This window comes from Peromyscus maniculatus, chromosome 18 (genome assembly GCF_049852395.1).
Source record: "Peromyscus maniculatus bairdii isolate BWxNUB_F1_BW_parent chromosome 18, HU_Pman_BW_mat_3.1, whole genome shotgun sequence".
Lineage (NCBI taxonomy): Eukaryota > Metazoa > Chordata > Mammalia > Rodentia > Cricetidae > Peromyscus > Peromyscus maniculatus.
Genome location: NC_134869.1, coordinates 44,097,848 through 44,109,252, shown reverse-complemented (window position 1 = coordinate 44,109,252; position 11,405 = coordinate 44,097,848). Strand labels below are relative to the sequence as shown.

At 45.3% G+C, this 11,405-nt stretch overlaps 1 long non-coding RNA gene across 3 annotated transcripts in view; it reads left to right on the top strand.

Moving 5' to 3' along the window:
• The first annotated feature begins 5,507 nt into the window (after positions 1–5,507).
• Positions 5,508–11,405, top strand: part of LOC143269189 (uncharacterized) — a 38,795-nt gene continuing 32,897 nt past the window's right edge. For all 3 annotated transcript variants that reach the window (XR_013045590.1, XR_013045592.1, XR_013045591.1), the window contains exons 1-2: positions 5,508–5,563; positions 6,753–6,905. This is a non-coding gene — a long non-coding RNA (uncharacterized LOC143269189). The remainder of the gene's footprint in view (positions 5,564–6,752; positions 6,906–11,405) is intronic.

Genomic DNA, 11,405 nt, shown 5'->3' with positions numbered 1-11,405 from the left:
GACCGCCTCTTCTGGATAACTCTCAATCAAAATGTGATGGAGTGAGCAAATAGTGGGACTCATTTCCATGTCGGTGTGATGTTCTGAGGGTGTGGGGGTCGCACCTCCCCTACTAGCTCATAAAAGATGCCGGTTTGTATTGTTTGCTTTACAACCTATACCTGATTTTATGTATCAATTTTTGGTCCAACTCCTTCCTTGGCCCAGCACTAATACAATCCCTAGCAAAGTAGAAATCCTCAATAAGTTTTTGGTGAATTAATGAATATATAAAATTTCCCAGCGATATGTTATAGCTTTCTTGGGAAAACATCATAAAAAATGTTTTTGTTTTTTTTTTTCTCTTTGCAGGGTATGCACAGAGTGGAATAAATAATAATAATCAGGAAAAACAATGAACAGTGAGCCCTCGGGATCTCATTTGCCCCACTCGGAAGCAACAAACTAAAATAGGATCTTATAGTCTTCTCCCTACCTGAAAGACAATAGACAGGTTATAACTGGGAAAAGTACTCAAGCTGACAGGTATTACTGTTAGCCCGAAAATGATCAATGGCCCTCTTTCAGCACTCATGTAGAAAGTCAGGCATGGCTACACACATGCCTGCAACCCCGGTGCTGAGAAGAGTAGAGACAGGGGGATTGCTGTGGCTTTGGACTGCCAGCCTAGCTCTAAGTTCAGCGAGAGACCCTGTCTCAAGGGAATAAAGTAGAAGGTGGCAGGAAAGGACACCTGACATCCTCCTCTGACTTCCATGTGTGCACATAGGCACACTTGCACACACACATGCCCATACAGGACATACACATACACCCCACAGGTACACACATACACACACACACACACACCATTAACCTAGTTGGTGCCTCCAAAGCTTGCCACCAAGATCCTTAAACTCATCAACAGAATTTCCAGGCAAACTAGAGATTCTAACCTCCAGGAAGGGTGTCAAAGGATCTACAGACATCACAATTTCTTTTGTGGAGCTTGAAAATCATTTCTTTTCAAAATAACAAATTTTACTTTCAGGGGAAGGGAAAGGCATTTTTTTTTTTTAAGAAGGAAATGTCTTCCAAACACAATTTTTCAGTTTTCACAGAGAAATAGCTCCAAAGGCTGCTTCATTTAAAAAGGAAACAGAATCTTAAACAGAAGCCCTGGCCATTGCTGTGCACAGCAGGAGCCATCCCCAGAGAGCACTTTGGAGGGGGCACTCTTGTTTGTCAGACAGAGTGAAAGACAAAGAGCCGAGGTGTCTGCTGGAGAAACAGATCATGCTTTTCAAATCCTTTTAAAAGTCCCCTGTCAGGGAAACCACACTCACTCAATTGTGCCCATCTTATCACCTTAGACATCACTTAGCATTCATCACCTCAGTCCTCCGCCAAGACAAAGAGCTGGGAAACACTCACATTCTAAAAATCTCTCAAATATCAAATAGTCTCCAACTCAAGATGCACTCTGGCTATCCATTACTATCGGATATTTAAGGTGACAGGTGCCGTTCCAGGCTGTCCCCCCCCCCCCCACTGCTGCCAGCCGGGATTGCACGCCGCATGCTGAAGCCACAGAAGGACAGCCCAGACCCAGGCAGATGATCGGCTTCACTTAAGGAATGAGCAGTCACTCTCCTGCAACTGGAAGAAAAATGTGTCACCCACTGTGACCATGACTTCCTCCTCCCAGGAGGAAGCCAAGCATTTCCCTGAAATGGCCCCAAGATAATGCAGGCTGAGGGACAGAAAGCTGCCTCCCTGAGTGGCCTGCCACACACCAGTAGCTCTTTGAGATAGCTTTTCCATAACCAAACTCCCAAGACACTGCGTCGCTAATATGGCCAATGTTGGTGTGACAAGCCAGCCGCGGGGACAAGCCGGCCACGAGGACAAGCCAGCTGCTGGGATAAGCTGGCCACGGGGACAAGCCGGCCATGGGGACAAGGCGGCCACTGGGACAAGCCGGCCTCGGGGACAAGCCGGCCATGGGGACAAGCCGGTCACGAGGCCCCACAGCCAGTGCAGAGCACGAGGTGTCTATCGAGGGGAGGAAGCAAACAAGGCAGACATGGGATTGACTTATGATGACTTTTCTCCCAGCATCTGGACCAGGAGCCTCAGGGTATATTACATCCAGAGCCTGGGGATGTGCAGTTGGTAAACCTGGAAACTTCTGCCTCTAAATCGACCTCAAAACACTTTTTATTTACAAAACCATGGCATATTCTTCTCTAAATATATTTCCCAATGCCCATGTGGGGTTTTTTTTGGGTTTTGTTTGTTTGTTTGTTTTGGTTTTTTGTTTTTGTTTTTGTTTTTTTGGAGACAGGGTTTCTCTGTGTAGTTTTGGTGCCTGTCCTGGATCTCACTCTGTAGCCCAGGCTGGCCTTGAACTCACAGAGATCCGCCTGGCTCTGCCTCCCGAGTGACGGGATTAAAGGCGTGCGCCACCACTGCCTGGCGTCTCGTCTTTCTTTTTTAAAAGATTAGTTATTTTTAGTTACAATTCATGAGTGTTTTGCCTACATGTAAGTATGTGCACCACGTGTGTGCCTGGTGTCCACGGAGGTCAGAAGAGGGCGTCAGATCTCCTGGATCTGGGGTTATAGGTGACTGTGAGCTGCCACGAGAAACTAAACCCAGGCCCTGTACAAGAGCACCAACTGCTCTTAACTGGGCCATCTCTCCAGCCCTGAGTTCTAATCTTTCTACCTTCATTGATTCTGTTTCCTCTACAAGAAAAAAAAAAAAAAAAACAATATTGAGACTAGCATCTATCAATCAGTCACAGTGTGTGTGTTAGGGGTGCGTATCCACACCTGCGTTAGCACATGAAAACTGCAGACATGTCTCACTTTATCTAAGTCCTGCCATGACCCAGAAAGCATAAGGCATGCCCCTTCTCAGCCCCATGGGTAACCCAAAGGAGAGCTAGCTCTCAGTGCACACTAGCAGAGATCACATGCCTGCCCTGTTCCCCCGTGAATGGTTTTCCACAATCTTCCTATTGTACAGTTCTAAGCAAAAGTAATTTAAGCCTGGAATAAACAATAGGCAATCAGTCTTTCCTGAATTAAAGCGAGGTGCTTCCTCCTGACTGAGAATGTGTGTCCGCCTTGCACAGTGTCCCCAATCATGCTGCTATCACTTAGCTCAGCCAGCCAACTCCAGTTTTCCCTTCGTGCAATGACAGATCTTTAGGCTAAGTGAAGATAGGATTTTTCTATATTTTTACGTTTAAAAACACTTCACATTAAACATTTATATGTTTATCAATAAGAAAAGTTAGATACCATTTTAAAACAGCAGGATCATTTTTAATGGTTCTGCCTTAGGTTGTACCAGGTGAATTTCTCACATACATTAATGTTTTGGTTTATGTGTATGGGTGCTCTGTCTACATGCAAATCTACATATCACATTTGTGCCTGGCCCACAGAAACCAGAAGAGGGTATCAGATCCCCTAGAGCTGGAGTTACAACAGTTGTGAGCCATCATGTGGGTGCTGGGAATTGAACCCAGGTCCTTGGGAAGAGCAGCCAGTGCTCTTAACCACTGAGCCATCTCTCCAGCTCTAATTTCTCACGTTGAAATGAGATATTAGTTCCAATTAGGAAGAAAGAAATTCACATGTAACAGGACTGGCTAGAGTTTGTTGGTCAGTTTTTAAAATTATGCCGTCACATAGCCACATGCAATGACTTCATCCCTCTCCACCTTACAAAGGCCCAAAGGACATTCTGACCTGACTGAATTGGAGCTGACATTTCGTCTGATACTAAAGACCACAGTCATTTCACTACACCATGTGGCCTTCCTAGCAACAAGACTGTTAAGACAGAAGGAAAAAATAAACACACCCAGACGCTCCAGGAGGGATCATGATACCTCTCCCAAACACCTTGTCCAAAAAAATAAAAAACCCTGAGAGTCCAGGCAATAACAAAGCCATTGATAAAAGACAAGGTTTCTTGGTGAATCCCTGGCTGTCCTGGAACTCCCTTTGTAGACCAGGCTGGACTTGAACTCACAGAGATCCTCTTGCCTCTGCCTCCTGAGGGCTGGGATTAAAGATGTGCACCACCCTCCCAAATGTGATTATGTTCTTGTCTCCACTGACCAACCCTCCCATTCTCTCTCCTCTTGTTAGCTTTTGCCCCAAATTTGAAGTTCCGTTCAACACCCAGAGCAACAGAGCAATAAAGAAATTAGAGAGCAATAAAAGAAGTGCTGGTGGCCGGGGACCTGCTAATGGGGGTGACCGGTGGATTCTGAAGATGGGGAGACATCTGCTCACCCAGCCATTCTGTGTCCCGCCGCACACTCCCCTGCAGAAGGTAAGGGCTAACTGGAAGGGAAGGAAATTACTACAGGCTTCCTGGGGACCCGATGTCCTCACAGGCAGCATGCACAGTAGTGATTTAACATGGTTTCAAGTCCGACAGATGCCAGTTAGAATATACAGCCACGGGCAGTATGATCCCTCAGCAAGTCCCAACTGTCCTTGTCCACGTTCTTACCTTCAAGAGGGGAGACTCAGAGCACCTACTGTGTGGAGACGTTGGGAGGAATAAATGAAATCGTACTAGACAAAGAACTTAGCCCAGGGGACCCTCTGGAGGATTCTATTATCAGCCAGAACTTGAAATGGAAATAAAGACCAAGTACCCAACCTTCTACTGCATTCAGAGAACGGGAGCCACAAATTCTCCCATGTCAGTCTATCTTCTGTGACTGCAACAAAATACACAGGGCTGGGTGCTTTATAAAGAACAAGTGGATGTTTGAGAACATGGCGTTGGCATCTGTCTGCCCAGCTCGGTGGAGACCTCATAACACTAAGTATCGCCATGGTAGATGTCCATCCAAGAATAAGCACTCTGCAGAAGCCAGAGAAATTCTAGGGACAGGTTTAATTTAAATAACAACAACAACAACAATAATAGTATCTCTAGAACTAGCCATAGTCCTGATAGAGCAGCATTAATCCTTCCTGGGAGGAGCAGTCGGGTTTAGCTGTTTGGAACAACTTGGTTTCTGAGGTACTTGACTGACTGCTGAGCCCACACAGAGAAGGACACAGGTCACAGATCCTCTGTGCTCTGCCCACGCTAGGGCCGCAAGGCAAAGCAATGCTGTCGAGTGCTTTCTCCCCCCAGTTCCTTCATGTGCTCTCAGAACAGCGACGCACACAGGGCGTCCGTCCGCCTTCCCGCTCCTCTCACAGGCTCCTCTGCTGTTTCTCAAACAAGGACCTAGGGACTGAGGGAGATTCAGGCATTGTTTCATGTTCTTGGTGACGGCTGGTGGCGAGGCAAATGGGCTCCCCTCTCTAGGGACAAGATGAGGAATTCTACACTCCTTTCATAGCCTCTCTGGCCTCGAGTACTTCTGTGCCTCACACAAGACCCTTCCTGTTCTAAGGCTCCATGTTCCGCCTTTTATTGTGTATCTATGGCAACCTAACTTAGGTGCCGGTTTTTTTTTTTGTTTTGTTTTGTTTTTTCAAAAAGAAATGGCCACATTTATGTACCATTCTCTGGTACCCTTTTTACGTGTGATAAGGTCAGTGCATTTCCTATATCAAACTAAAGACATGGTTTTACATTATTTATCTCCCCCACACACACACAGAGAGAGAGAGAGAGAGAGAGAGAGAGAGAGAGAGAGAGAGAGAGAGAGAGAGAGAGAGAGAGAGAGATGTCATGGGACTGAAACCCATGGATAGAGAGAGAGAGGCTGAAGAACACTGTCAAGAGCAGACATGCTGCTGGTTCCAGAGATAAGCAGTCACAGGGGTCATTGATATGGGACAGAGGCTCCCAGGACGAGAACATTCACCTTGATGGGAACAATAATTCTGTTTAGAACAGAGACCGTGGGTCCTGGAGTCATGAATGTGAATAGGCCCAGCTATGGATGGGCCACACTGATGAGAAGTCCAAATGCCAAACCAAAGGAGAGTCGCGGGAAGCACAGAGGTTGAGGACTGTGTGAGGCACTGTAGGTAGATGTGACACAGTTTGTTCACACCAGCACGCAGGCGGGCGCACACTAGAACACACACACACACAAATGCCTCGTCTAGTTTTAGAGGTATAGTTGTATAGACTCACACAAAGGTGGCATTTTGTCACATGATTCCTAGTTGCATAATTGTGGATTACATCATTATTTTTGTATATGAGCTACTTGCTGGTACTTTCCTGGACATCCGGTGTTCATCATCTTTCCTCATTCCAGATACCCAGTCCGGTGCCGTGTTGTCCTTTAATTGACCCTTGCAGGCTTCTGTCCCCTTCAGTCTCCCAGGTCCCTCCCACTGTGACAATGGGGGCCTCCAGTGCCTCTACTAAGAACCCTACTGTGTCTTAGCTTCTTTTAAAAATGCCCAGAGCTAAATCACTTTAGAATGTTTTAATGCCTTAAGAATTGTGGAAATTCAAACACACTGCCTCTGTCCCAAGCACAGAATTACCCTCGCTTAAAACACCAACATACAAATGGTCACCAGCAGGCATTTCTCCCAAGAGTCTCATGTTCTGCTGAATGCCACCTTCTTCGGGGACTCTTATCAGTGTAGAGACAGAGCTTTAGTCTTGTTTACATGAGCATCCAGACATTCTGACAAATTCACTGTCATTTGCCAAGCCAAAAGACCAGGCACTCCCTCGGGGGTGAAGTAAAGTACAATTAGTAGCTTCAGAACACACAGCTGCAGACCAGAAAACCACCTTAATGCTAATCCTCTTAGCCTGGCATAGGAGGACAGGGGCAGGTGGCTAAAAACATCCCAGGAGCTCCTGCAACAGAGGTCACATAGTCAAGGGAAAGTTTCCAACGGGAACCAGAAAACACCACTGCATCAGAAGAACGGCCGCCCTGCTCTTCCCCAGGACTCCAGCCTGTGAGTACAAATAAGGGGTCCACTTTATTAGCATCCCTCGCCTTCCATTCCCAGATGAAGCAAATACACCCACGATTCCATCCACAGGAAAGGACTGCTTATTGTATTATACCATAGAAAAGCAACCAGGGAAAATTATTCACATGGGCTTCACTCTGTTGGCCAGCAGCCCACCCAGAGACATAAAGGAGAAAGCTGAGCGGGGCAACTATGGCCGATGATCAGATGAGAGGAAAGCCTCAAACAGCTCACCCATGCTTTGCTGGGCTGTGCCGGAGACCCAGCCAGAGTCAAGTTTTACCTTCCATACTGTTTTTATAAATCTGTTTGAGGAGTAGAAAAAAAATCAATTATTAAAACAAAAGATCTTAACTTGGAACGAAAAATCAAAACTTAATATAGGGACCTTGGTCCTTATATCGTACAGCCTGTTAAAGCTGGAAGAGGTCTTTGAAATCCTCTCATGCAGCCCTTGCACTTTCCGGAAAGGATGATGGGACTCAACATCACGTCTCTCCTCACCAACCCTCTTTTTGCTGCACCACAGAGACTTCAGGCTGAAATTCGCTGAGTAAAATGTCATTCACAGATTATCCTTCCTGTTGGTGCTAACAGACCACAGGCCAGACAGACTGGCTTCCTCCTGACACCATATGATGCTCTGTGTTTACGGGTAAATTGTGTTCAATATCTTGTAAACCAGTGAGTTGCACTTGAAGTGTATTTTCCACATAGACGCTAAGAATCGACGGGTTGGAGCCAAGTGAACTCCCGGAGACCCATCGGAGTCACGATGAAATTGCGATGCCAGAAGATATCACAGGAGATGTGGTAAAATGCCACAGCTTCGCAATTTTTATAATTAGCAGTTTTCAGAGTTACAATTTCCATAATAGTTACAAAGGGAACCAGAGTTATAAAAATGTTGGTTTCCTAATGAAAAGCAAGTTTAGTCAGTACTCACTCCGTCAGGAGGAGCTGAGTGCCACCAGGCTGAAAGCTCACCAAGCCTCCACGGGCGGGGCTGAGGCGATGCCTCCGGTGATGAAGCCTGTGCCACACAAACCCGAGGCCCAGAATTCGATCCTTGGTACCCAAGTAAAAATCCAGGTGTGGTGGCGTGCGATCGCAGTCGTGGTGATGAGGAGGCAGAGACAGGAGGATGGCTGCGGTCAGCTCACCTCACTGCATCAGCCAGCCCGGAGTCCCAGTGAGAGACCCTGCCTCAGAAGATTAGCTGGGTTGACCTCTGGCCTCCACCCTGGCATACAGACCCATATATGTTCAGACACACACACACACACACACACACTACACACCACACACACACACACACACACACACACAAAGCAGCTGCCACCAGATGCTTTGTGTTTGCCATCTCTAAAGGAGCCATCTTCTCCAGTCTTCCAGGTCACAGCAGGCAGCAAGGACTAGCAATGCATATGTAGATTAACACACAAGCCAGGCTGGAGAGAGGCTTCAGTGGGTAAAATGTTTGCTGCACAGGCATGAGAGCTTGAGTGTGAATCCCCACACTCACAGCAAGGTGACACACATCTGGAATTCCTACCACAGCGGGGAAGAGGACAGAGGCAGACAGATCCCCCACGGCTTGCTGGAAAGCCAATTTAGCAAGCTCCAGATTCAGTGAGACAAAGAGCAATACACGAAGATAACTAAAGTCAACCTCTGGTTGTGTATGTGTGCGCGCACACACACACACACGTGCAAATGCACACCAAGAGACACATTTCCACAATGAGAAACCACTCTACATCTGCAAGCATGGCTACAGCCCAAAAGACAAACAGTAACAAGCATGGAAAAAGAGATTACGGAGAAACGTGAACCCTCACGTGTGATTGGTAGAGACACGAAATGGTCAGACTGCTTTGGGAAAAAGTCACGGTTCCAAGAAATTTTGAGCATAAAGCAACTAGGTGGCCCAGCAATTATTCCACTGGGTAAATCCCCAAGGGGAATCAAATCATATCTGTACAAAAACATATTCAGCAACATCACAGCCAAAAAGTGGAAATGAGCCAAATTTCCATCACTTAATAGTAAAAGGATAAATGGAATGTAAGATAGTTGTGCGATGGAACATTATAAGGCCATTATAAAAAGAGTGACCTGCGGGGCGGAGGAGATATCCCAGTCGGTAAGTACTTCTGAGAACCTGAGTTCGGTCTCCAGACCCATGTGAAAAGCCAGGTGTAGGGGCACACGCTTGCAGTCCTAACACTGGTCTAGCCTCCTGAGAGGTTCCAAGCCGGGAAAAGACTTATTTCATCTCAAAAAAAAAAAAAAAAAAAACAAAAACAAAACAAAAAAAAACAAGGCAGATATCACCTGAGGAACAACACCTAGGCTTGACCTCTGGCCTCTGTACATGTACTTGCACGCGCGCGCGCGCACACACGTACAAAGGAATGAAGTACTAATTCATGCCACAACTTACACGAACTTTGAAAGTGTTTTGTTAAACAATCCAGGTATGATGGCACACACGTTTAACCCCAGCACTCAGGAGGCAGAAGCAGGTGGATCTCTGTGACCTCGAGGCCAGCCTGGGCTACAAAGTGAATTCTGAGATAGCCAGAGCTATATAGTGAGATCCTGTCTCAAAAAGAAAAAAAAACAAAACAAGGCAAAAATGTCATGTTAAATAAAAGAAGCAAGTTTTAAATATGATCTAATTTCATGTGTATGAAATACCCAGAATAGTCCAATCGAATAGTTGTCCTAGGCTGGGGGAGGTAGGTGGGTAGGTGAGTGCCTAATGGGAGCAGAATTTCTTTTGGGGATGACGAAAATGTTCCAAACCTAATCGCAATGATGACTGGATGCCCCTGTGAATAGACCTGAAGACACAAAATCCTATGTGCTAACTGGGTCAGTTATATAGTATGGGAATGTTATTAAACATTTTTCAATCATAAGGTTTCTACGCCTATGAAACAAATATTTTTAACCCTTCATGCCAGGTACTGTTGGAGGACTAACACACAATAATGACCAACACAGCATTAAGGTGAGGATGAGATATCTCAGACACAAATAGTCCAAAGTTAAAGAAATTCTATTATAGTAACACAGAAAAATAAAATATTGGGGGGAGAGGATTGATTAAGAAACAATTCAGGAAAAAGAAAAATTGTTTTAAAGTATATATAATGCATAGTTTCAGCTAAATAATAGAAAATATTTTTTCTACTAGTAGAAAAAATACTGTAGAAAGAAGTATCAGAGAACAAGAAAATACTTCAGAAACTTGGAACATATATACATGGAAGCTAATTTAAAGAAGCATCAGAGAAGTTTGCCCATAAATGACCTGCCTATCTGTCTGTCTGTCTGTCTATTATCACCTATCTTTCTCTCACTTATTTATCCTAAGTATCTAGCTGTCTATACAGGTGGCAGCCTAAACAAAAGACACGGAAGAAGGATGTGTTTGCTCTTTGCCCGCTTGTCCTTACTCTTGCTGGCAAGTCCATTCCTCCACTGGCATTAGATCCTACTTCTTTAGGATAGATAGATAGATAGATAGATAGATAGATAGATAGATAGATAGATAGATAGATAGATAGATAGATAGGTGTAGGTAGATAGATAGATAGATGATAGATAGATAGATAGATAGATAGATAGATAGATAGATAGATAGATAGATAGATAGATAGATAGATGATAGATAGATAGATAGATAGATAGATAGATAGATAGATAGATAGATAGATAGATAGATAGATAGATAGAAAGTCTTTCATGCCGGGTGGTGGTGGCACACGCCTTTAATCCCAGCACTTGGGAGGCAGAGGCAAGCGGATCTTTGTGAGTTCAAGGCCAGCCTGGTCTACAAAGCAAGTTCCAGAAAAGGCGCAAAGCTACACAGAGAAACCCTGTCTCAAAAAACAAAAAAAAAAGAAAAGAAAAAAGAAAGAAAGTCTTTCATGCACTAAATTTAAGAGGATATTAAAATATACACCGCCAAAATGAAAAATGGTGACGGAGTTTGGAAAGTAAGAATCCTAACATGGGAAGGACGTAAAGAATTTTCCCACAAAACTAGGAAAGGCGGTTCCAGACCCACAGCTGACCAGCAGCACAAACTAGAGCAGAAGAGAGAGGCCTGCAGGATGGAGCAAATCCATGACTTCTACGTTCAAGATCTAGCCCAGCGGCGGCGGCGGCGGCTTTCCATGGCTGGGACAAAATACCCGAGAATGTCAATTAAAAGAGGGAAATCAGATTTCGGCTTGTGGTTTCTGGGGTCTCAGTTTGTGTTTGCTTGTTCCATTGACTCAGGGCCCATGGGGAGGCAGCCACCCTGGTGGGAAGTGCCTGGGAACACACCGGCTCACCTCAGGGTGCTTGATTGATATTCAGTGTTTGGATGGCCATGCGGTAAATAGTGGACACAAATGATCTTCACGATATAAGGAATGGACTCCCTTCTTGCAGCATGAAACTCTCTGCGTTCTTCATTTTCTT